Source organism: Amphiura filiformis, chromosome 9, assembly GCF_039555335.1.
Source record: "Amphiura filiformis chromosome 9, Afil_fr2py, whole genome shotgun sequence".
NCBI classification, from domain to species: Eukaryota; Metazoa; Echinodermata; class Ophiuroidea; order Amphilepidida; family Amphiuridae; genus Amphiura; species Amphiura filiformis.
This window is the reverse complement of record NC_092636.1, coordinates 63,191,011-63,217,596: the sequence shown is the minus strand read 5'-3', so window position 1 is coordinate 63,217,596 and position 26,586 is coordinate 63,191,011. Positions and strand designations below refer to the sequence as shown.

Genomic DNA, 26,586 nt, shown 5'->3' with positions numbered 1-26,586 from the left:
TTTCTTCATTTCAGCTTAATTTAGCAGTTGTCATGGTTGTGTGCAAATTCCTATTACTATTAGATACGTTGTAATAAAACATGATTTTAAACATTTGTATATTACTTTTCTCTGAGGGCTTGCAGCATAATTGATATTTTATTTTCCTTGGTATGGGTTTGTGGCTAGTAGTCAGGTGATGATGATATGATGATGACGACGACGACGACGACGACGACGACGACGACGACGATGACGATGATGATGATAATGATGACGATGACGACGATGATGATGATGATGATGATGATGATGATGATGATGATGATGATGATGATGATGAACAAATCAAATCAAATCAAAGATGATAATGATGACGATGATGATGATGATGATGATGATGATGATGATGATGATGATGATGATGATTAATACACAAACGAAAAGAGGAACAAACATGCCTAGCATGTAATTCTATTTTAACATGGAAAATTTGACCTCTTATCTACTCGCAAACTGAGATTATGCATATCTTATCTCTTCAATAACATTGTAAAAGTCGATTTGGCCTTGGCACGGGCCCTTGCTGTAAATATGTCACATGTTGTTCGGATTATAAAGACACAGTTTGTTGACCCTATAATGTTTGTGCACTCATAAATTGACCTCTGAGTGTATTGGGTATAAATGCATGTCCTTCTATAACAACAGGTTAACTTTCTTGTTGAATGGAGGCCTCGAGGTCACTGAACTGTGTATTTGGAGATGATGTATTTTTGGGTCATAGCACACGTGTTAAGCAAAAACATATACTGTGACTGATACCATAGAAACGTGCTCTTTGTTTAAACATTGCAAGTAACATGAGTGGCAAACATTAATGTTTCATATTGCTTGTAACCCCCCCCCCCAAAAGCAATGTTGGAGCCAATACTAGACCAATTGTCCGTTCTTGTCTCAGTATCAAAACAACATGGACTGGTGCGTGCGGGAGGGGGGGGGTGAGAATTTCATACAAAATTAAATCCCTCATCACTGCCATCATCGTCACCATCACGACTCTAATAATCATCTGACATCAGTTGTATTATCCATCATCATCATCATCATCATCATCATCATCATCATCATCATCGTCATCGTTATCATTATCATCATCATCGCCGCCCGTCTTCATCATCATCATATCATCATCATTACCTGACTACTAGCCACAAACCCATACCAAGGAAAATAAAATATCAATTTTGCTGCAAGCCCTCAGAGAAAAGTAATATACAAATGTTTAAAATCATGTTTTATTACAACGTATCTAATAGTAATAGGAATTTGCACACAACCATGACAACTGCTAAATTAAGCTGAAATGAAGAAAATATAGACTATAAAAAAGTCTAAAATGAAAATAAATGTTGTTATGAGTAGATCTGTCAGAGAAATGAAGAAGTGGCTGACCAAACTCACTATTTTAGGTAGAGAGTAAAAGTGTGTATAAACATCAAACAATTTAACAACTTCAATCTAAACTATTTCTTTATCATTTTTTATTTTTTAGAGCTCATCCAGATTGCAGAAATAAAATTAAAATAGTTCAGAAAAAATTAATTATCATATATCTGTTAGTCCAATAAAGACTCAAACATTTCAAATATCACCATGTGAAGGGTTTCCGAGATTGCATCAGTGATGTCTTCTTTGAGAATTGGTTGATCTAGATTATTATAGATGTACATCATCCATGTCCCATGTCTATCTGATTCAGGATTAGACTGTACAATATGCTGCACGAAAGGACAACATGGTATTAATTGCACATCACACTCTGCAGGCTTCTGCATATTTGATCCACATCTATTTAGTCCAGATTAAACATGATCCAAATGTTTGTATGAGTGGTCTCAACAATTTATACAGTGTAACCATGAGGTGACATAGTTTTGCTCAAGTTATTGAATTCAATCCATGCTTTGGCTTGCTTCATGTTGTAAAGATAAGTGTTCACATGATAATGCAATGTGAAAGTATTAAGTGTTTCCTGAGCAAACAATTGGCACTTGCTAGATCATGTCACTTATACACTGGCATGTACTGTAACATACACTTGTACCTTTTAAGTCATTGGATCTTGTAACTATTGGATAGGTGTCTACATGTGTTTATAATTTGTATCAGGATCAATCCTGCATACTTTAATGTTTAGTGAGAGCAGGGAGGTTAGACTCATGCACTAACACACCATATAAATCATTTTGCAAGGTGCATGGCAAAATGATAAGGAGGTATTTGCTAGTCCATGAACAACAGTTCAAACATGAGGGAGTATGAACTAATCTTGTCTAGCCTCTTTGAGTACATGTAAGAGTAATCTCCAAACCAGTTTTCAATTTGACATCTGATGAAACAATATTGTGAGATTTGCTTCATAAGAGGCCCTCAATATTGTTCTCAAAATTCTGTTTTTACACTCTTGTATTGTACTTTGATGATTAGAAATAGCCTGTGGAAAAACAAGGCCACAGGTAAAATCTGAGATCTAAGATTAATCCTGCAATCGTAAGATCTTAAAAGATCTTTTGTGCTATCTACTGCTGATAGCAAGTACATACACAGAGTATTGCAAGATCATTTATGCTATCTATTACTGATAACTAGCATTTCCAAAGTACATAAAGTATTAAATCTTCAGATATTTTGTGGCATCTATGGCCAATAGCACATTTCGAAAGTTCAAAACTGTTGTGAGATCTTTTTTGTTAGCAAGTATTTGTAGCAAGCATGTTCAAATTACACAAATATTACAAACATTAAGATCTTTTGTGCTATCTACTGCTGATAGCAGCATTTCCAAAATACATAATGTATTGTGAGATCATTTTTGCTACCAAATGTGTTGATAGCAAGCATTTTCAATGTACACAATAGCAAGTACTTTCAAACTACACAATGTTATTGTGATATCTTTTTTGCTTACTAGTTTTGGTAGCAAGCATTTTCAAAGTACACAAAGTATTACAAATCTTCCTATCTTTTGAGCCACCTTTTCCCAATAGCAGCATTTTCAAAGTACACAGACTATTCAATTTTAAGATCCTTTGTGCTATCTACCGCTGGTAGCAAACATCTTAAAAGTACAACATTGTGAGATCATGTTGCTCCCTAGTCTAGTGGTAGCAAGCATTTTCAAAATACACACAGTAATGAAACTATTGTGTGCTATCTACTGCTGATAGCAAGCATTTCATAGGATAGGGGCATATCAAACACCAATGTAAATAATAAACAGATTTTCCTTTTATCTTGATAAGCATAATTAAATGTATTATATTTTAGTATCTGTTTAAATAGCTATGTGTACTGTAAAATATAAATAGAAGCAAAAACACTAAGTCCAATCTATATTTGTATGACTAATCAATCCTAAGCACAATAAATCAAGTTACCCACGCTTGCTTTTAGAAACTGGCCCTATATATGAACCAGATACCTTATATACCTTATATACAATAATTGGTATTCAACCTTTTTGTAACACCCTGAAGAAATTGATAAAGACTTCACTGTATACATGTCATGTCCCCTTTGGACTGTCAAAGCATTGAACTTTTTCTCATACCTAGAGCTTGAATGTGATCCAATATTTTTTCCAACATGAAACATCACCCTTCTCTTTGGAATGACACATGATATAAATAGTGGAAAGGTCTGTACCTCATGTTCTAAACATTTGAAATATTAAAGTGTCAATGTTGAATGACATGTATTATATTCAAGTAACATTTTATTTCTCTCTTCTATTTTTTTTTCATGCGCTGTCTGCTATTTAATCCTGATGTCTCTGCAACTTCACATTTTAAAGGTAAGTTTTATTTTAATCCTATGGTTCGACTGCAAATTTTCAAATCCTATGATAATATTCTTAACATTGATTGCTCAGGTCTTTTAAAAATATAAAAGAATAAATATTTTATGTTTCCCCACCCTGCCTAAAAATAATTAAATATTGAATTTTCACACCTACAAGTGCAGAATATGAGCTATGTTCCATCTGACCACACAATTATTTTTCAAACAAAGAAATCTGAACTTTAAGGAACTACGTGCATAAATACAAGATTCTCCTGTGTGTTCATAGCTCAAGACAGGAATATTTGGAAAGATTTGAAATATTCATGGATTGATTTGGGTTATTTTAGACTTGTTTGTGTTATCCCTAGAGTTATAAAGAAAGTCAGGAAATTGATGGCCATGGAAGTATATCCCTATGGTAGGAAGTTTTAAATTTCATAGTCGATAGACAGTGTCAAGACACTATCCATGTCCATATGATATTGATTGGACATCTCAGCACTTCCCTGATCTTAGGAAATACCAAAGGGTCAAGGTATGATACTTATCCACCACCAAATCATGTTTCAAATTTTGAATCCTGCAATAATATTCTTTACATTGATTGCTCAGGTCTTTTTTAAAAAAATAATGTTTCCCGCCCTGCCTAAAAATTATTAAATATTGCATTTTCACACCTACAAGTGCAGAATAGGATTGAGCTATATTCCATCTGACCACACAATTATATTTTAAACAAAGAAATCTGAACTTTAAGGAACTACGAGCTTAAAATACAAGATTCTATGCATGTTGTAGTCTCCTGTGTGTTCATAGCTCAAGACAGGAATATTTGGAAAGATTTGAAATATTCATGGATTGATTTGGGTTATTTTAGACTTGTTTGTGTTATCCCTAGAGTTATAAAGAAAGTCAGGAAATTGATGGCCATGGAAGTATATCCCTATGGCAGGAAGTTTTAAATTTCATAGTCGATAGACAGTGTCAAGACACTATCCATGTCCATATGATATTGATTGGACATCTCAGCACTTCCCTGATCTTAGGAAATACCAAAGGGTCAAGGTATGATACTTATCCACCACCAAATCATGTTTCAAATTTTGAATCCTGCAATAATATTCTTTACATTGATTGCTCAGGTCTTTTTTAAAAAAAATAATGTTTCCCCGCCCTGCCTAAAAATTATTAAATATTGCATTTTCACACCTACAAGTGCAGAATAGGATTGAGCTATATTCCATCTGACCACACAATTATATTTTAAACAAAGAAATCTGAACTTTAAGGAACTACGAGCTTAAAATACAAGATTCTATGCATGTTGTAGTCTCCTGTGTGTTCATAGCTCAAGACAGGAATATTTGGAAAGATTTGAAATATTCATGGATTGATTTGGGTTATTTTAGACTTGTTTGTGTTATCCCTAGAGTTATAAAGAAAGTCAGGAAATTGATGGCCATGGAGGTATATCCCTATGGTAGGAAGTTTTAAATTTCATAGTCGATAGACAGTGTCAAAACACTATCCATGTCCATGTGATATTGATTGGACATCTCAGCACTTCCCTGATCTCAGGAAATACCAAAGGGTCAAGGTATGATACTTATCCACTACCAAATCATGTTTCAAATAATAAGTGTCTGTCCATGTGTGTGAATTCACATACACACTTGAACAAAAGTGTGTCTCCTCCACTAAAAGAACATCATTTTGGATGTAAGTGTGCATACACACAAACACACCCCTTCCTCCTCCACCTACACCCAGACAAGATGTAACAAATAAATCAGAATAAACATGGGTAACATTATATTACCGTATTGATTTTACGATGCAGCAAATAATAGTACTCAATTCCTTTGTATTTTATTGTTCATGTGCAACACAAAAATGGCCATATCTTGGGAACCGTAATTATGATGGGGTTTTTAGCAAAATATAACTCTGCAAATGGTTTATGTAACGAAATTAAAAATCGAATTTTGATTTTGATCGACATCAGACTCATTTACTTGATCACATGACATATATGCTTCTAGATAGAATTCTATGGTATAGAGTGCCCAGTATAAACATACAGAATGTTCTTTTAAATAAGTCTTGGGTGGTGATCATAATGTGCAAAGTGATGATTACTCTAAAAGAAAAATTGCTATTAGAAGAAAGATTTCTCTCAAAATATTGTATTCATCACGTCAGCTAGCTCAGTCTGGCAAATGAATACTTTTGTCACTTTTGTCTGAATCAGAAAAAGCAATTTGAAAATAAGCATTGTAATAGAAAACTGCAACCAACGCTGTTTTAATGAATAAACTCCAGATTTAATCAAAATTGACACACACAATTCAGATATTGTCATTTTGTAGATGTTTTTAGAACACAAAATCTAATTTAATATGAAAGCACATTTACTTATTAAATGGATTTCAGGTGTTTTAAAGGTTGGCATGTAGCATATCTGTAGTATATATCTGGTTTTGCCTCTGTTAAATTAATGAAGTTGAACTCGGTTAATCTTTTTAACCTGGATAACGGCTACAACTCTGTAGTATCCTTGACATACAGATAACATCATGAGAGGAAATGTGCAGGTTTCAGAAGTTCATGTGCTGCTGATAAACTGGATTATCTATCTAATAAGGGAAGAAAACTGGGCTTGTGAAAAATGTTAAGTTTCTTTTTGAGCCCAGTTTATTAAGCACATGAGTAGCTATGGAATAGTCAAATATTCATCCCCTCTTAATGATTTGAACTAAATTTGAATTTATAGTAAACAAATTATTAATTATATGAAGATTTACCTGAAATATTTAGTCTGCTTTCTGGATCTAGTTGATGGCATTGCTATACTTCTGACATGATTAGAACTGGCACTACAAAAATATCAAAAGCCGATAATCCAGTTTTATGTCAACAAATTAGATGATTCTGGTGAAGAAAGTTGAAGCTGTAACAACCAAATATTTTCGGTGACCAACTTTGATGTGTTGTGAACAATAGTCTCTTCATATTATTGGCATCACAAACATTCAAGCTTGGTGTGTGTGAAGATTGTGTCTGGTGTACTTGTGGAGATGTGTTATGCTATATCAAGCTCAAACTATTATAAACATGCACAATTGCACATATTTTCCAAGTTCACTTTCATCAGTCCTTTATAACTTCGTACACAGCATTCAGCCATTACACATTGTTGGATTGTGTTGCCCAAAGTCTTCTCAACCCCCTGAAGGTGACATACATTACATAGCAAGTAACTGGAATTTTTGAGCAAATTTCACCTGTGTTGATTCACAAGCCATGCCCTCGTTTTCCACTTGAAGATCATCTTAAGTTATTCAAAGAGACATAAGTGATCATTGTATTGGAACATGTTTGAAATCTAAATGCATTTCCTTCCCACTGTATTGAACATGTAGGTATTGGGTTACATACTAGCAGTGGAAGCTGTAGTCGCTTACACTCAGCATGAATATGAAAGGTGTTAGTTAGTACTAGTGGTACATCAAATCTTAAAACATGTATGTGATCGAGCAAAATGAGCTGGAAGTTTGAAATTCTAGATACCAACATTTTGATGAGGTAAATGAGGGGATAAGCCTGTTAATATTTTCTTTATGTTTATTCATAAAACTCTAGAGCAGAAAATCCATGGGCAGCTACAGGTTTTATGGCTCTTATATACACTCAATCTTCATATATATGTTGTCATATCAAAATGCACAACCAATAATATTTTTCTGTCCTGAAGTGAATAGGCTCTTCACTCTATTTCATGATGGCATTATAACACTTCAACTTGATAGAATAATCTAGTTACATACTAATGGTGGAATAATTTAGTGGTACAACTTGTTAGTGATTTCTACAGTTCTAAACATTTTGCCAGCTGAGCTTGGTTTATTCAAATTTCTGCAGGTTCACTTACAATGTATTTAATGACTTTGAAATTCATGATTCTGAAAGTGTAAAAGGTTTAAAATTCCCCTCAATACATTGTCTAGACTTGCCAAGTGAAACCTGTTACAAAACTTAGTAAGTAATATTGAAGTAACTCCTTGTATATTAACTGATTATTAAGTGTGTATTAAGTGGTGGGCTTATATGACTTGGCTGAATATTGACCTACAAACACCTTATACAAATGTAGTAAATTGGTGAATTTGTGATAACTTTAAAAATACTCAATGAAACCTAACGTAAAATAGGATCTTCAATGTTTGAATATTCAACCTGTTCTGGAGCATGTTGTTGTGTTCTTAGCAGCTCTAAAATAGGTCACATTTCCCAAGTTGTTCTTCTATATCTGTGCCTCTATACTCCCTGTATTCAGAGAATCTGTCATACCCTATTGTATTAGCATTGATGGCATGCGATTATCTGTAAAAACATGTAATAGAAAACATGTAAAGGTGGTACCTTTCAGATAAAATCCTGCTTTAAAGGTACCTTTCAGATAACACCCTGTTTAGTGAATAAACTTTGTGCAAACCTGCTAAATTCTTGTGTTTTTTTGCTCCAAATAGTGTTAAGAGTATGTTTTGAAAACCTCTGGTTGTGAAAGTGTGACTGTTGTTGTTGTTTTAATGTTATTCTTAAAATGCATATATGGTCCTTTTATGAACAAACATATTGACAGTGACTTTAAAAGTAATTTATAAAATTGTTCATCTATGTAAGATATTTGTCACTGAAAGCCTGAAGCCATTTAGTTAACTCATCTGAGTGTGTATTGTTTATTTGCCTTCACAAGAATCCAAGAATATATAAACATTGACAATGAAAACATTTCATTATAAGAGACTCAGTTTTGGATATCATCACGTATTCATAGACTAATGCATTACTACAGAATAGGCACTGTTGGTTGATAAGCATTTTGTGCATAAAGAAGAGAGACAATCAATTTAGGCTCATTGTAGAATGAATGCTGTGAACTTTGTGATATATGTCAGTTGATGTTATTAATGTGTCTTGGGTTATTGTAATATCTGTCAACCTTAAGAGTGATTAATGCGAAGTAGGCCATGTTGGAAATTAACACAATCCATTTTTGCCTATTGTCTTATTGTGCCCTGAATTGATGGCATTATGTCACTTTGCTAAGATTTCCCCGAATTACTGCTGAACTGTGTGCATATAAATGTAAATAAATGTAGGCATTTATTTATATTGCACCTTTAGAACAGTAATTAAACAGTTATCAATGTGCTTACATTTATTCCACTTCCATTAGGATATATCACACCATTTTGCTGACAAAAATAATGGTGCCCATTGACTACTGGTCAAGTAACATTGCATTGTGTTCATGAAAGTGTAATATTGTAACAAAATAATCTCTGGTGTACTTATACTACATATAGCTTTAACACATTTCAAATCAAATAATATTAAGTTGTGTAGCCTACACTGGGAGGTATTATATTATACAGTGAGTGTGATTCTGGGAAAAAAGTTATATAGACTAGTCCTTTGTAGGAGTGAAAACGTGATGTACATTCTCACATTGAGGCCCACCGATCATATTAGTTCTGGTATGTTCCTATATGGGGAATTGATTGTATCATGTTGGTGCAAAATTCATGTCGACATCAGTAAATTGAGAAATCACTGTGGTAATCTGATTACCCAAAGATCTCAATAGAGTTTTGGAGGAAATCTTTGTCAATGTGGCCTCAACTTGTGGTGCATTAAAAAATCAATGTTATACTACAGGGTTATGAATAAAACTTTGGGATAACTTACAAGTTTTAAGAGTTTGTAGGAATATTCAACAGATACACCATTTCATAGGCTTTTAAGACATTGGGGTATGATCAATTAGGTGAAGCTTGTGTTGATCGCGGTTAGGGTAAAAGGTTTGACACAGCGACTATTGCCCAAACCCCTTAGCACAGTGCTTATTTTAATTGAAAAATACTACCTACTATGAAGAATTACTTGTATAAGTGCATTGCTCTGTATTTGGTATGTTTGTTGGTTTATTTTTAGAAGGGTAGAACTGCTTTGTGGCTGAATGTTCTTGTTTTTATGACAATGAAAAATGTGAAAAGCTTTTGGGAAAAAAGAATATTATTAACTGTGTTTGTAGAAATTGGACTTGAATTCCTAGTATTTTACCTGTAAGGTACTTACCTTGAGGGTTGAAATTGACAGGAAGTTGATAGCACTTTATCATAGCACAGGAATACTGTTCTAGTTTAACTGCTAAAAATACCATTGTCCCAGTTTCATTTTTATCACTTTCTTATTATAAATTGCAGGTTTCATAAATTGCATTTCTATCCATTTGCTCAACAGCAAACCAAACACAGTGTAGAAAACAAATCAAATCAAATTGAAAATTGATTCAAAATCCCCTAACCACCCAATAACAGCACATTAAAGCACAATCGTATCCATCACAGTTACAATTACTTTGTTGACAATCTCTACATTATTGCATCAACAATTTCAATCGTTTACATTGAAATGACTTCAGGGTTACCAAACAGGTGGTACCTATTGTATTTTTGTTTGATAGGATTTTCAAATTAACTTATCTGTATTTGAAACATTTGATACAGAATTTCAATTACACGTGCATGCTCACATTGTTGTGTCCTGACTCTTTATTGTTTATTGCCCAATTAGAACCATATAACTAATTTGAAAAATAAATATTCAAAGATACTAATGATATATTTGTTAGTCCTAAAGTTGATCTTCTCCAGCATAAAAACTGTTTTTAACCTCATTAATACACAGCGAAAAAACAGCAAATTTTGATAAGAAAATTGTCACTAAAAATGATGGAAAACAAAAGCAATATGTGTGTATCCAACTGCAAAGATGAAGAGTCAATCCGTTAGTTCATATGTGGGAATAATGTTGCTTGTTGTACTAGGGGAGTACAAATAGACGCTATTTATCAATACCCTCCATATTTTTGTAACCTCTTGTCTGATTGGCAACATGATGTTAGTCCTAGGAGTGTATTAATACAACATGATCATGTAAAGTGATGGAATGATGTTCCACCCAGACTCCCCAGACGGATAGATAATGATGGGAAGATGTACCAGCCAGACTCCCTAGACTGATAGATAATCAGTTTGCTAGTGAGATGATACTAATCATTGATCCATTTGCACTTCAATATTTATGTATCTCACTCCCAGTGAATGTGAATATTTGCAGATTATTCAGAAACTTGATTTTGTAAGACGGGAAGTCACTTGTAGTAAAACAAGTTAACATTATTGAGAGTAGCTCTTGCCAATCATGAGTGCCGCCCTGATTTCAAAAATGTGATATTAAGAACAGAGTTCAAGGACATAAAATGAGGTCTTTGGAACTAAAAATGAGGCTTTTTTTCCCAGTGCCCTTTTTGCAAAAAATTTCCTAACATTTTTCAGAAATAAGTGATTGGAGCTCAAATTTGAAGCTAATATTAGGGTATTTTAGTCTGTGCTACAGACCGTATTATTACCCATAGGGCGAGAAACTACCACACACTCTTGGAAACCAAAGTGGTAACAATGCTCTCTGCATTACGGTTTGCGAATGGGGCTCATGCCCCTCAATTGTGAATAGTCTTTGACAACGACTAAGGGTTTTTGGACGAAAATTTAGCCAAAAGGCTCTGAGAACTTCAAATGGTGGTTTCCGGAATGAAAAAAGAAATTGAAAAACATTCTCCGGAATGGGAGCTTGAAAAAGTGGATCTTGAGGGTGGAAGGGAGGTAATTGGTTAAGATCTTCATCTATTTTGACACATCATGTGCTTTACATATACACCCACAGCATATTCTGCCATAGACAATGTACACTGAGGAGGAGGCTATCCCCAATGCTTTGAAAAAGTTATGTAGGGGCACTCCGGCACTCTGCCAGTGAGCACTTGAATTCAGAATCAGATCTCAGATTAATGAACAAATGCAAGAAAAATTAAGTTACTTTGTGGCTACTACTGATTTATAGATATGGCCAAAAGAACTATAGAGTATCAAATGTTTAAAGTTAGAGAAATCTGTCAACATAACGTGGCTCCATTTGCTTAATTGTGTCACTTCATTTTGATTTTGTATGGCATAACATTCACTCCTTTTATGTGGGTTTAAATTATGCCTTTGTATTCTACATTTTAATGATAATTGAGAGTGACACTACCATGTGTCAAAGTCAAGTTGGATCTAATAATAGGAGGAACATTAATGCTGTTAATGCAATTAATCATTGTGTGGTGTGATAATGGAATTGGATATGTAGGAACCGAAAACTATTTGGTTCTCAGAGGCATAGCCAGCTTTCTTGAACTAGTTGGGTGAGATCAATTTCCTCAAAATGGATTTTTCATCTTTCTCACTTTCCTTTTTCCCCCAGTTGTTTCCATCTCATCTTTCCCTTCCCTCCTATTTTACTCTTCGCTTTTCCTCTTCTCTTCCACACATCCTCTTCCTGCTTTGTAATTTTTCCTTATTTTCTGGATCTGTGTGAGCAGGGTGAGCAAGCCACTCACCAGGAAAGTCCTGGCTATGCCACCATTGGTTCTGCTAATCCCCATCTAATATAAAAATCTAATATATCCACAGGTGTTTAGAAATTAAAAACTTTTAGTGAGTTATTTTAATATTAAAAACTGAAAGAAAAACTACATCACATTGGTTTTGAGGAAAAGTATTTTTTACATTTAGAAACGTTGCCTAAAGTGAAATGATGTTGATAGTGGGAAAAGAAGCATTAGTTGACCAACTTACGTGAAGCATACTATGCAAGGCTGGTTATCACATGTGTCATATTCTTGATTTACTTATGTTCTTACACAGGCAGTATAGAAATCATATCAATGCATGACCAAAATACTCAACCAGTTGTAGCCAAGCACAAATAAGTAGAGCAAATCAATGTATCACTGCATCAGGACTTACTATACATGATTGTCATAGTTAGCCCATAAACAGATACAGGTCTGGTGTCTGACTTTTATACATTATTGAAAACAAATCTGTGGTGCCACAACTGATGACTGTCAGTGCAGTGACCAGGCTCACTATTTAGGGGGATGGTTAAAATGAGATGAAACAATGTAATGTGGTCCTTATGTACATCTGAGAATCTAGGGTGGCAAGTCGGGTTTGGTTGGGATGGGAGTTTTGAGCTTAGGCACCTTATATACAATTTAGGACATCTGCTGCAAATATTTACAAGCAAAAGTATTACATTCATGCAGGCCAGTACCAAAAAAATCCACTCTTCAGGGTCAAAATGGGTAAAAAAGGTCCAAATTAGAATTAACAAAGGAACCACTTTTCATTTAAACTATTCAAAAAAAAAAGTCAATTTTAAGATGGAGTAAAGTTTATTTTTTGTATGCAAGCAAGTTAGGTGATGGTTTGTTTTCTTGGGTGGGGAGGTCCACATCTTTGAATTTCAACACACCCTGCAAAAATTCTTGCTGGTTATAGTGAGCATAATAACCGTACAAAGTTCCTTAGTCATATTTGTTACTTTGTTGTAAATAAATTAGAGTGCATAAAAGAAATTCAATTTATAGCAGTTATTATTCATTTTTGGTTGTCATACTGTCATGGATCAGTTTGTTACATAACAAGAATGTCTTCTTTGAATGTAGATTATATACCGTAAATATTCGCGTAATGGCACACTTGGGCTCCATTGCTTTGGGGTAAATTTCATGGGGGAAATAGATAGCTCCCTCCTGAAATCCCAATAAGAATTAAGGTTCTGTGCTCTTATTTGCTGGTGGGAATTTAACGGGAAGACACTTTTAGGTTGTGCCTAAAATTCCACTTATGTCAAGGGAGCCCATAGAGCCATTAGGCAATCCTTTACTGTAGATTTGCATCACCATAATACATATCATCAATGTTCCCTGTCTATCTGATTCCATAGCAGTCAAGTTAGCTCAATCGATAAGGCGTTCGACTGTGGTACGAGAGGTTGCGGGTTCGAACCCTGGCGGTGCCTATACGCTCACGTGGAAAAATTGAGTTAGCTTGAAATTCCCCTGGACAAGGAACTCACTGCTAATTTGTCTCGTTGTAACCCGTGCACGTAAACTCGGGAGCTGATCCTGGTTGCGATGGTTATTTGTGGAATGTCTAGGGTGTGCGCTCTTGAAGCAGCAAAGTCCCTGATTTGTTGTTTAATGGTTTGTGGAATGATGCGGGGCCGTAGTGGTCAGCGACAACCTGTAAAGTGTGCTGAGGCTTTGTCTAGGCGTTGTGCCTGTGTGTAGCGCACTATAAATCACTGCGCTTTTTTTTTTTTTTTTTTTTTTTCCTGCTTAGGCTGCTGCACATTACGCTGCACAAAGGGACAAACTGGTGATGATTGCCTATCACAGGTTTCTGCATATTTGATCCACATCCATTTAGTCCAGATTAAACAGGATCCATGTGTTTTGTGTGGGTGGTTCCAACAATTTATACAGTGTAGCCATGTGAGGTGACATAGTTTTGCTTAAGTTTTGGAATACAATCTATGATTTGGCTTCCTTCATATTGTAAAGATAAGTGTTCACTGTGAGTCAACTGACTATGATAATGCAATGTGAAAGTATTAAGTGTTTCCTGAGCAAACAATTGCCACTTGCTAGATCATGTCACTTATACACTGGCATGTACTGTAACATACACTTGTACCTTTTAAGTCATTGGATCTTGTTACTATTGGATAGGTGTCTACATGTGTTTATAATTTGTATCACGATCAATCCTGCATACCTTAATGTTTAGTAAGAGCAGAGAGGTTAGACTCGTGCAATAACACTCCATATAAGTAAAAGTTTGTAACGTGTATGGCACACTATTTGTCAGTCCATGAGCAACAGTTCAAACATGGGGGAGTCTGAACTATCCTTGTCTAGCATCTTTGAGTGCATGTAAGAGTACACTTACTTTAAGATCTCCATTTCCAAAGTACAGACATTAATGGAAATCTTAATATCTTTTATGCTATCTACTGCTGATAGCAAGCATTTTCAAAATGCACAATGCATTGTTAGTTGTACTATGTGCTGCTGATAGCCGGTACTCTAAAATACTCAAAGTATTGCAAATGTGCTATCCACTGCTAATTGCAAGCATTTCAAAGTGCTGCAATTCCTTGTGCAGGCAATTCTTTGAAGGATAGTGACCAAGAAATATACCCATGTTAATAATATTTACAGATTTTCCTTATACCTTTACTTCATGATAGATATATGAGAGATATGATGAGCATAATTACATGTATTACATTTAGGGTATCTGTTTCATAGTTTTGTGTACTTCCGTTTCTCTATATTTGTAAGACTAATAATAAATCCTAAACGCAATAGCATAAGTTAGGTTGCCTTTAGGCTTTCTTTGAGAAACTGGCCCTATATATGAACCAGATACCTTATATACAATAATTGGTATTCACCTTTTTTGTAACACCCTGAAGAAATTGATAAAGACATCACTGTATACATATCATGTCCCCTTTGGACTGTCAAAGCGTTGAACTTTTTCTCATACCTAAAGCTTGAATGTGATCCAATATTTTTTCCAACATGAAACATCACCCTTCTCTTTGGAATGACACATGATATAAATAGTGGAAAGGTCTGTACCTCATGTTCTAAACATTTGAAATATTAAAGTGTCAATGTTGAATGACATGTATTATATTCAAGTAACATTTTATTTCTCTCTTCTATTTTTTTTCATGCGCTGTCTGCTATTTAATCTTGATGTCTCTGAAACTTTTGAAATTTTAAAGGTAAGTTTTATTTCAATTCTATGGTCTGACTGCAAATTTTCAAATCCTACGATAATATTCTTTACATTGATTGCTTAGGTCTTTTAAAAATATAAAAAAATGAATATTTTATGTTTCCCTGCTCTGCCTAAAAATAATTAGATATTGAATTTTCACACCTACAAGTGCAGAATAGGATTGAGCTATATTCCATCTGACCACACAATTATATTTTAAACAAAGAAATCTGAACTTTAAGGAACTACGAGCATAAATACAAGATTCTCTATGCATGTTGTAGTCTCCTGTGTGTTCATAGCTCAAGACAGGAATATTTGGAAAGATTTGAAATATTCATGGATTGATTTGGGTTATTTTAGACTTGTTTGTGTTATCCCTAGAGTTATAAAGAAAGTCAGGAAATTGATGGCCATGGAGGTATATCCCTATGGTAAGGAGTTTTGAATTTCATAGTCGATAGACAGTGTCAAAACACTATCCATGTCCATGTGATATTGATTGGGCATCTCAGCACTTCCCTGATCTCCGGAAATACCAAAGGGTCAATGTATGATACTTATCCACCACCAAATCATGTTTCAAATAATAAGTGTCTGTCCATGTGTGTGAATTCACATACACACTTGAACAGAAGTGTGTCTCCTCCAATAGAAGAACATCATTTTGGATGTAAGTGTGCATACACACAAACACACACCCCACTCCACCTACACCCAGACAAAGTGTAACAAGTAAATAAGAATACACATGGGTAACATGTAAGTTTCACCATATTTTATATTTTCTTTGTTACCCATCCATTTCTCTATTCTATACTTTGATCAGCTTCAATTTGGCAGCCCTCTTTGTGGATCTGTCTGTGTGTTTCTACTGGGGAAATGTTACCAGGTAGTGTGGTTTAGTTTAGAGTGTTACTGGATAAGATGCTGAGAAAAACAGTTTGGTTCAGAGTGATACCGTTAGCCATCTCATCAGGTGGACCATGCGGTGTGATAACTGGTATTTCTGCCAGCAGCGGTTGCTAGGTGTTGCACTTCATTTATGTACATTGTATGTATCACATTGTGACCTTAAAAGCAGTTTGGGGTCAAGAATATTCCTTTAAACGAGTCTTGGGTGGTGACCATGATATTGCAGCTATAAAGTTGAAAATATGTGGCATATACTGTATTTGCACTTCATTCTATACACACAAACGTAATCATAATTTTTATAGGACAATAATTGCTGCACAAAAGGGTCCTTATTTTCAGGTGTAGTAACAAAAGCCTTATAAGTCCTGCCTATTGGCACTGATCAACCTATTGAGAAAAGTGTTTTTCCTTCCCCTCGAATTCAACTTCAAAGATGCCCCAACAAAGACGTTCAAATAAGAAATATAGAGTGTATGAAATAAACCAACCGGAACATAAACTCCTCAACAAAAGTTTGGAAAGTTTGTTTCAAGCATCTATATCTCAGATTATCTGTAACATGCTCGTATCTTGCTGCATATCAATGGATAGCTACTTTATTTCCCGTTACAATGACCCCACATTTGAAACAATCACCTTATTCACGGCTGAGTACACGTCTTATGAATGTAATGGAGTCTCAAACTGAATGTGCCAAATTGGCCATTATTTTGTACTCAGGCAACACTAACAGCTACTAGCGGATGGAAAAACCATTCGCAACCACAACATCCAGGTACCTTCTCCTCGTGCTGCCCACCAGCCTAATCACACGCTACTGTGGGATGGCATTCCATTTCTCAACCAGGATTCGTCACATGTAATGCAATGTGGTTGCATTGACTACTCTGGCAAGCACAACACGACCAAGCTGGTCACACAAGTGTTCAATAGGGTTGAGGTCTGGGCTGATGGCATCCATTCTCCTACTCCCATATTCCGTAGTTGTTGACTACCCTGGCTCTGTCGGGGCGAGCGTTGTCATCTTGGAGGATTGCATTAGGTCCCAGATTGTGAAGACATGGGATTGCAGACTGCTGTACAGAATAATGGTCAATTTGGCATATTCTGTTTCAGACCCCTCTGCATTCACAAGACGTTTACTCAGGCGTGAAACATGTGATTGTTTCAAATGTGGCGTCATTGTAAAGGCCACTAAAGTAGCTATCCATTAATATTAGGGGGGTGTGTTATTTCACAAAGTTGCAAGTACAATTTTTACCCCCAGCCCAAAATATGGAGAGAACCAATATAAACTAGAAAAAAATCAGTTTTAGTGAAATTGGAATATTGTAACCCCCCTGTACATGCCCTCTGAAAGTTTGGCAATAAGGTTGCTGAATTCGGCACCCTTGCAATGTGAAAAATGCATTATACAGTCATTAAACATAATAGTATGAGCAAGATTTACAAACACAATGACATACAGTGGAAAACAAATTATTTTGATGATTTGGACTCACTCAAGAGGCTTATCTCTACTTGTCAGGGTTGTGATTGTTCCTTTTTCACCCAAATTTGGGATTTTATTCCTGATTTCATGATTTTTGCTCCCAATTTCAAGATTGGTTCAAATAGTCTGGGTTTGGGTAAACGTAACTCACCCTTTAAAATATATCTACTACAAGTGAATAATTGCATGATAGTGGCATCTGCTTTTGCTGTGACATTTTTAAATACAGTGTCAGATATTTTTTGTTGTCTTTTAGAAGTCTACATGTTGGTGGTTTTTGGTAAAGACATAGCGAACTTCAAGGTACCCCCCCTCCAAAAAACTTCTATTTTGTCAATGTCATCATTGTCACTCTTAAGGTATTGTTCCTTTTCTGCAGCACTTGTAAATGGTCCTCCCATTTTTTTCAGTGTATCCAAATCCTTGTTCCTTCTTTTATCAACAACGACATTTAATAGCGATTTCTTTTTTTCTGCTTCTTGCTTATCTTGTTCCATTCCCTCATTATCTCTGGTATAGTGCTGTGTGCCACTTTAGTATAATCTTGGAATGACCCACTAGGCCTTCCTTCAATAAAATTTGGCGAGTTACATTTAACTTGTGATGATGAGGTGCTTTGGAGCTGCTTTGCACCCCTAAGGCTTAATTCATAGTTTAAATGAACCCCGCACTTCTCTCAGCTGGGATATTATTGACTGGTGCTTGATCAAGTTTCTCCTTGTTCACGTTTGATAGAGAATCCTCACTCTCTTCTGAAACCTAAATACCACCTTTCTGGTGTTGAAAACCAGCAGCTATAAACTGTTGGAGCATAATTTGCAGAACCTTGTCAACTTGAGTCCTGGGGGGCACACATCAAAATATGTTGATAGGTATGTTCCCCCGGAATTTTGAGGTGGTGGGTCTTTGGGAGCTGATGGCGTACTGGTAAAAGGGGTCTTTTGGAGCTGCGAACAAGTAAAATGGTGACTTTTGGAGCTGCAAACAGTCCAAATCAAGGGTCTTTCTTGGCTTTCTGTTTGAAAATCGCATGATTAAACCTTTAAGAGGTGAAATTATCAAAATCAAGGGTCTTTCGGAGCTCTATTTTGGTCAAAAATAGGGGTCTTTCGAGACTGCGAAATCCAAAAGGGTGTCCTTCGGGGAACATACACGTATGGTCACCCCCTTGGGTCTCGTATACCATCACTGCTTGCTAAATTACTTGGCATATATCTTCATCATATCGCATCATCATGAGAAATCGATCACGAGATATGAACTTGAATGCTGGATTATTGGTATCTAGGAGGCATTTGGGATCTGTGAATTGCAAATCATCATACAGTTGATGGAAAGCAGGAATGAGCTTTGACCAGTATCGGATGCAGTTGGTAGAGAAGCGAAAGGCTCGATGAGATGAAGATACCTGGAGAGTGACATTGATGACAAACCAAAAGTTAATTAGGAGGTTTTACCTCGAAGTTCGCTATGCTAGAGATACAGCGTTATCTTTACCAAAAACCAGCAACATGTTTAGACTTATCTGCAGAAACATGCTATACACTGTATTTTAAACAATGTCATAGCAAAACCAAATGCCATTATTCAGCTGTTGATGTAATTCTTCACTTGCAGTAGATACATTTTAAAGGGTGAGTTACATTTAATACCTAAACCCAGACAACTTGAACCAACCTTGAAATTGGGAGCAAAAATCATGAAATCAGGAATAAAATTCTAAAATTTGGGTGAAAAAAAGGAAAAATCACAACCCTGACAAGTAGAGATAAGCCTCTTGAGTGAGTCCAAATCATCAAAATAATTAGTTTTCCACTGTATGTCATTGTGTTTGTAAATCTTGCTCATAATATTAAGTTTAATGACTGTATAATGCATTTTTCACATTGCAAGGTTGCCAAATTCGGCAACCTTATTGTCAAACTTTCAGAGGGCATGTACAGGGGGGTTACAATATTCGAATTTCACTGAAATTGTTTTTTTCTAGTTTATATTGGTTGTCTCCATATTTTGAGCTGGGGGTTTAAATTTTTTAATTATCACACCCCCCTATTAATATGTAACACAAAAAGAATATGTCACAAATAATCTGAGACACAGATGGTTGAAACTTTCCAAACTTTTGTTGAAGAGTTTATAACAGTTGAAATGGCAGTCATGGATGACAGTTGTAAGATAGCTTAAGATGACAGAGGGACAGGTCTCTTGATCGATCCTACAACCATTCATACCTATCACCTTTTTTATTGTATTATCATGCGAATTGCCCTGTGGTACCTTATGGAGGACAGAATTTTATTTAAATGAGGATGACTCTGTCATTGGTGACGTCGTATTGCATACTCTCTATTGTGGGGGGGGGGGTATGAAACTAATGCTGGTCAAATCATTGAAGTATGAAGAAAATCTGATATTTGCAAATTGATGATTAGTCAAAAAGCATACTTCCTATTAGAAAGAAAGTTTCTCTCAAAATATCTTATTCATCACTTCAGCTAGCTCAGTCTGGCAAATGAATACTTTTGTCGCTTTTATCTGAATGAGAAAAGGCAATTTGAAAATAAGCATTGTAATAGAAAACTGCAACCAATGCTGTCTTAATGAATAAAATCCAGATTTAATCAAAATTGACACACACAATTCAGATATTGTCATTTTGTAGATGTTTTTAGAACACAAAATCTAATTTAATATGAAAGCACATTTACTTATTAAATGGATTTCAGGTGTTTTAAAGGTTGGCATGTAGCATATCTGTAGTATATATCTGGTTTTGCCTCTGTTAAATGAATGAAGTTGAACTTGGTTAATCTTTTTAACCTGGATAGTGGCTTCAACTCTGTAATATCCTTGACATACAGATAACATCATGAGAGGAAATGTGAAGGTTTCAGAAGTTCATGTGCTGCTTATAAACTGGATTATCTATTTAATATGGGATGTAAACTGGGCTGAAAAAGAAATTTATAATTTTTCAGAAGGTCATATCTTAAAATCATGTCCATAAATATGAACCAAAATTACACACAAGATTACTTGAATAATCTAAACACATGTCACCAAGCAGTTGTCCAAATGACACAACAGCAAAATGTACTGACACAGAACAGCTTCCTGGACCACATTCACAAGTGAATAATTGGCACCCAGCAAAAGAAATCTGTGAAAATGTGCACAAGATCCTTACACAGATGATAATTTCCAGAGTAAGTGGAATAGTGTGGAACGGGCTGCTTCTGCTTTTTACACACTTTCTTAAAGAAACAGGTCTTGTTCTACACTGTTCCACTTACTCACAGATATCTTGTGTTGGGTGCCAATTATTGGACTGTGAATGTGGTACAGGAAGCTGTTCCATGTCAGTGCATTTTGCTGTTGTGTCAGTTGGACAACTTTTTGGTTACTGACTAGTGTTTAGAGTAGAGTATTGAAGTAATCCTGTGTGCAAGTTTGGTTCATTTTTATGGACAGGATTTTAAGATATGACCTTGTAAATTTTTTTTCAAATTTCATCACTCTTAATGATTTGAACTAAATTTGAATTTATAGTAAACAAATTATTAATTATATGAAGATTTACCTGAAATATTTGGTCTGGTTTCTCGATCTACTTGATGGCATTGCTGTACTTCTGACATGATCAGAACTGGCACTACAAAAATATCAAAAGCCGATAATCCAGTTTTGACATCACATGTCAACAAATTAGATCATTCTGGTGAAGAAAGTTGAAGCTGTAACAACCAAATATTTTCGATGAACAACTTTGATGTGTTGTGAACAATAGTCTCTTCATATTATTGGCATCACAAACATTCAAGGTGTGTGTGAAGATTGTGTCTGGTGTACTTGTGGAGATGTGTTATGCTATATCAAGCTCAAGCCATTATAAACATGCACATATGTTTCCAAGTTCACGTTCATCAGTCCTTTATAACTTCGTACACAACATTCAGCCATTACACATTGTTGGATTGTGTTGCCCAATGTCTTCTCAACTCCCTGAAGGTGACATACATTACATAGCAAGTAACTGGAATTTTTGAGCAAATTTCACCCGTGTTGAATCACAAGCCATGCCCTCGTTTTCCACTTGAAGATCATCTTAAGTTATTCAAAGAGACATAAGTGATCATTGTATTGGAACATGTTTGAAATCTAAATGCATTTCCTTCCCACTGTATTGAACATGTAGGTATTGGGTTACATACTAGCAGTGGAAGCTGTAGTCGCTTACACTCAGCATGAATATGAAAGGTGTTAGTTAGTACTAGTGGTACATCAAATCTTAAAACATGTATGTGATCAAGCAAAATGAACTGGAAGTTTGAAATTCTAGATACCAACATTTTGATGGGGTAAATGAGGGGATAAGCCTGTTAATATTTTCTTTATGTTTATTCATAAAACTCTAGAGCAGAAAATCCATGGGCAGCTACAGGTTTTATGGCTCTTATATACACTCAATCTTCATATATATGTTGTCATATCAAAATGCACAACCAATAATATTTTTCTGTCCTGAAGTGAATAGGCTCTTCACTCTATTTCATGATGGCGTTATAACACTTCAACTTCATAGAATAATCTAGTTACATACTAATGGTGGAATAATTTAGTGGTACAACTTGTTAGTGATTTCTACAGTTCTAAACATTTTGCCAGCTGAGCTTGGTTTATTCAAATTTCTGCAGGTTCACTTACAATGTATTTAATGACTTTGAAATTCATGATTCTGAAAGTGTAAAAGGTTTAAAAATTCCCCTCAATACATTGTCTAGACTTGCCAAGTGAAACCTGTTACAAAACTTAGTAAGTAATATTAAAGTAACTCCTTGTATATTAACTGATTATTAAGTGTGTATTAAGTGGTGGGCTTATATGACTTGGCTGAATATTGACCTACAAACACCTTATACAAATGTAGTAAATTGGTGAATTTGTGATAACTTTTAAAAATACTCAATGAAACCTAACGTAAAATAGGATCTTCAATGTTTGAATATTCAACCTGTTCTGGAGCATGTTGTTGTGTTCTTAGCAGCTCTAAAATAGGTCACATTTCCCAAGTTGTTCTTCTATATCTGTGCCTCTATACTCCCTGTATTCAGAGAATCTGTCATACCCTATTGTATTAGCATTGATGGCATGCGATTATCTGTAAAAACATGTAATAAAAAACATGTAAAGGTGGTACCTTTCAGATAAAATCCTGCTTTAAAGGTACCTTTCAGATAACACCCTGTTTAGTGAATAAACTTTGTGCAAACCTGCTAAATTCTTGTGTTTTTTTGCTCTAAATAGTGTTTTGAAAACCTCTGGTTGTGTAAGTGTGACTGTTGTTGTTGTTTTAATGTTATTCTTAAAATGCATATGGTCGAATCCAACCAAAAGTGTCCACGGGCCAAAAATAAAAGTCCGAAATAAAAATGTCTCCACAATATTTTCCTTTTGCCCATTGATTGATGACATATTGGCCTTATAGGAACCAAAATTGCCATTACTAATCTTGAAAAATAAATCCAGGACGTGTAATAGAAAATGTGACATCAAAACCCAATGTTACCTACGAATACCACTAGGATGCTTTCACTATCGCAATACTTATCAACCTAAAACAAATGGAATATTCCCATAAGCGCTTTTTTCGTGTAATGTAGACCACAGGCGCCAGGAAAATGCTAGCTCAAGCAGAAAATATTTGTTTTATTTTCAATACGCGATCAATATGATCTTAGTCAATTTATGCTAGTTTATTTTTGAAAATGAAGTTTAGGTCAGTTTCTGTATTTTATTTATCAAATGAGTATGAAGCAATTCACACATTGTATAAGAACGAGTAGGATATATGTTTTCAGGAATATTAGGAATTATACACAAAAAACCTAACGCTTTGTAAAATGATAGGTGAAGAAACCCGGGTATTCGTAGGTAACATGAGCGATTTAACAATATCTATATTGAGTTTAGAGGGTCAAATTTGGCTATTATGGTAATGAATTAATAAAATTGTGATTTTTAGATCTCTTTCAGATGGTACATCCAAATGAATAAATGCTATTACCTTAGATAAAAAAAAATGATGCTTTTAGCAAGATTTTGAACACTTAATTTTGATATACAAGCAGTTAAACAGCAAATTTACATAATAAATAATTGTTGAATGAATCTGTATATGGGTAATAATATTGTCCGGGGGTACCGCTTAAAGTTTTTGACAATTAATTTCCATTGGTATGGACACTTCATTACATATGTCATGTATTATGCTGTATTCGTAAGTAACATGTCAGTATTTGTAGGTAAGAATTAGACTTTTAGTTTAGTTTAGTTTAGTTTTATTTCACCATTAAATAACTTTTACATAAGTATAGCAAAATCATATGGTAGGAGACCAAACAGAGCAGGGCTCGAACAATTTTGGCCACCCTTTACAATAAGTTAAACATTTAGGATGAAACACAATCAAAAGCGTATCAAGACATAATTATGTGCAGACAAAGACCGGACAGGACACGTGAGACAGACAATGTTGGCAATGGTTTAAGATTACTTATTATAATACATATTAATAATAATTATGCAATTACATGATTATACAAACTAACAAAATTATTCATAACGAGATAATAACTCACATTTGTACTTATTTTTGAAGCTTATCAGAGTAAGTGAATTTTTGTTATTTAAACTAACATTATTCCATAGTATAGGACCTTGTCGTCTAACAGTGTTACGGGCTAAATCATTTTTAAAATGATGTGCTCTATACATATCAGATGATCTAGTATTATGTGTATGGATCGCATTTAGCTTTAATAAAATAATTTGCAAAAATATCTGGTAGAAGATCATTATAAAATTTATACATGAAAATTGCTTTCTGCAATTTGTGGATATCATACACTGTGAGACTAAAAAAAAAAAAAAAAAGGGGTGGAGTGTGGGCAAGAAAGTGAGAATTCGAACACAATCGAATTATTCGCTTTTGTTTAATGTGAATTTTGTTTAAGTTACAGTTATTTTGATCAGCCCAAATAATATTGCAATAGTTAATGTGTGGCAAGACCAAACTTATATATAATGCAAACAATGTTTTTAAAGGTAAGACATGTTTGAGCGAAATAAAATACCAGAATATTTGGACACAATATTAGCTATATATGTTGTGTGGTGGTTCCAAGTAAAGGACTCATCCAGTGTGATACCAAGGAATTTAATAGAAGAAACCTTTGAAATTGATACATTGTCAACATATATGGCTGAATTGTGATACATTCGATTGCTAAATCTGTTTTTAAAAATAATGTACTTGGTTTTATTTATATTGAGTGATAATTTATTTGCTTTAAGGGGGTACTACACCCCTCGATAAATTTGTGTCTATTTTTGCATTTTTCTCAAAAACTAATAACACACTGGTAACAAAAGTTATGTATATTATAGGGGCAAGGAATCCAGTTACTACAGTGGAATTTCAGTGACCCAAGACAAGCGGTTCGTTATTTATGATAAGAAATGAGGTACCGCTAGGATGTACCTCTTTTCCTATCATATATACTGAACCGCTTGTCTTGGGTCACTGAAATTTCAGTGTAATAATTGGATTCCTTGCCCCAATAATATACACAACTTTTGTTACCAGTGTGTTATTATTTTTTGAGAAAAATGCAAAAATAGTCACAAATTTACCACAGGGGTGTAGTACCCCCTTAAGCCAGTTGGAAATGTTACATAATTCTTGATTTATTGTGTTGATAAGATAGGTAAAGTTTTTATGGGAAGCCAAGAGATTTGTGTCATCTGCGAAAATTATAAATTTGAAAAACTTTGAGGAGTAAACAATATCATTCAAATATAAGATGAAAAGTAAAGGACCTAAAATTGAACCTTGAGGAACTCCGCAAGTGGGATGAATTAATGATGATTTAACGTTATTAAACGAAACATACTGTGACCTATCCGTGACGTAGTTCCTTAACCGCTCGAAGGCCACGCCACGTACACCGTAGTGAGTTAGTTTAGATAAAAGAGTGTCATGGTTTAGCGTGTCAAATGCCTTCGAGAGGTCCAGGAAGATCCCAACACTATGCTGATTGTTATCTAAGTCAGTGACAATTTTGTTGTATGCATCCATAATAGCCATAAAAGAAGAATGATTTGGGCGAAAACCAAATTGAGATTGATGCAAAATATTGAGACTTGAAATAAAACCATATAATCTATTGTGCACAACTCGCTCAAGAATTTTCGAAAAAACAGGGAGGACGGATATTGGCCTATAATTACAAAATTTGTGCCGGTCATCGTTCTTGAAAATAGGAATGACTTTGGCCATTTTTAACTGATTTGGGACAATGCCGGTGGTTAATGATAAATTAATTATATGAGCAAGAGGAGAAGCTATGATTGTGCGGACGGATTTAACAATATCAGGTTGTATTTCATCAACGCCACTACTTTTACTTGATTTGAATGAACGACAGATATCTATCATTTCCTCGGGGTCAGTTGGAGTAAAAAACAGAGAATTATTTGGGGAATTAATATTGCGCAGAAAAGTATGAAAATTAGCATCAGTTTGGATTTTGTGGGCTAGGT

At 34.9% G+C, this 26,586-nt stretch overlaps 1 protein-coding gene across 1 annotated transcript in view; it reads left to right on the top strand.

Annotated features, from left to right (window-relative positions):
- The window catches only part of LOC140160216 (TBC1 domain family member 19-like), a 527,882-nt gene that overhangs the window by 257,111 nt on the left and 244,185 nt on the right, over positions 1-26,586 (top strand). The gene's annotated exons all lie outside the window — the stretch shown is intronic.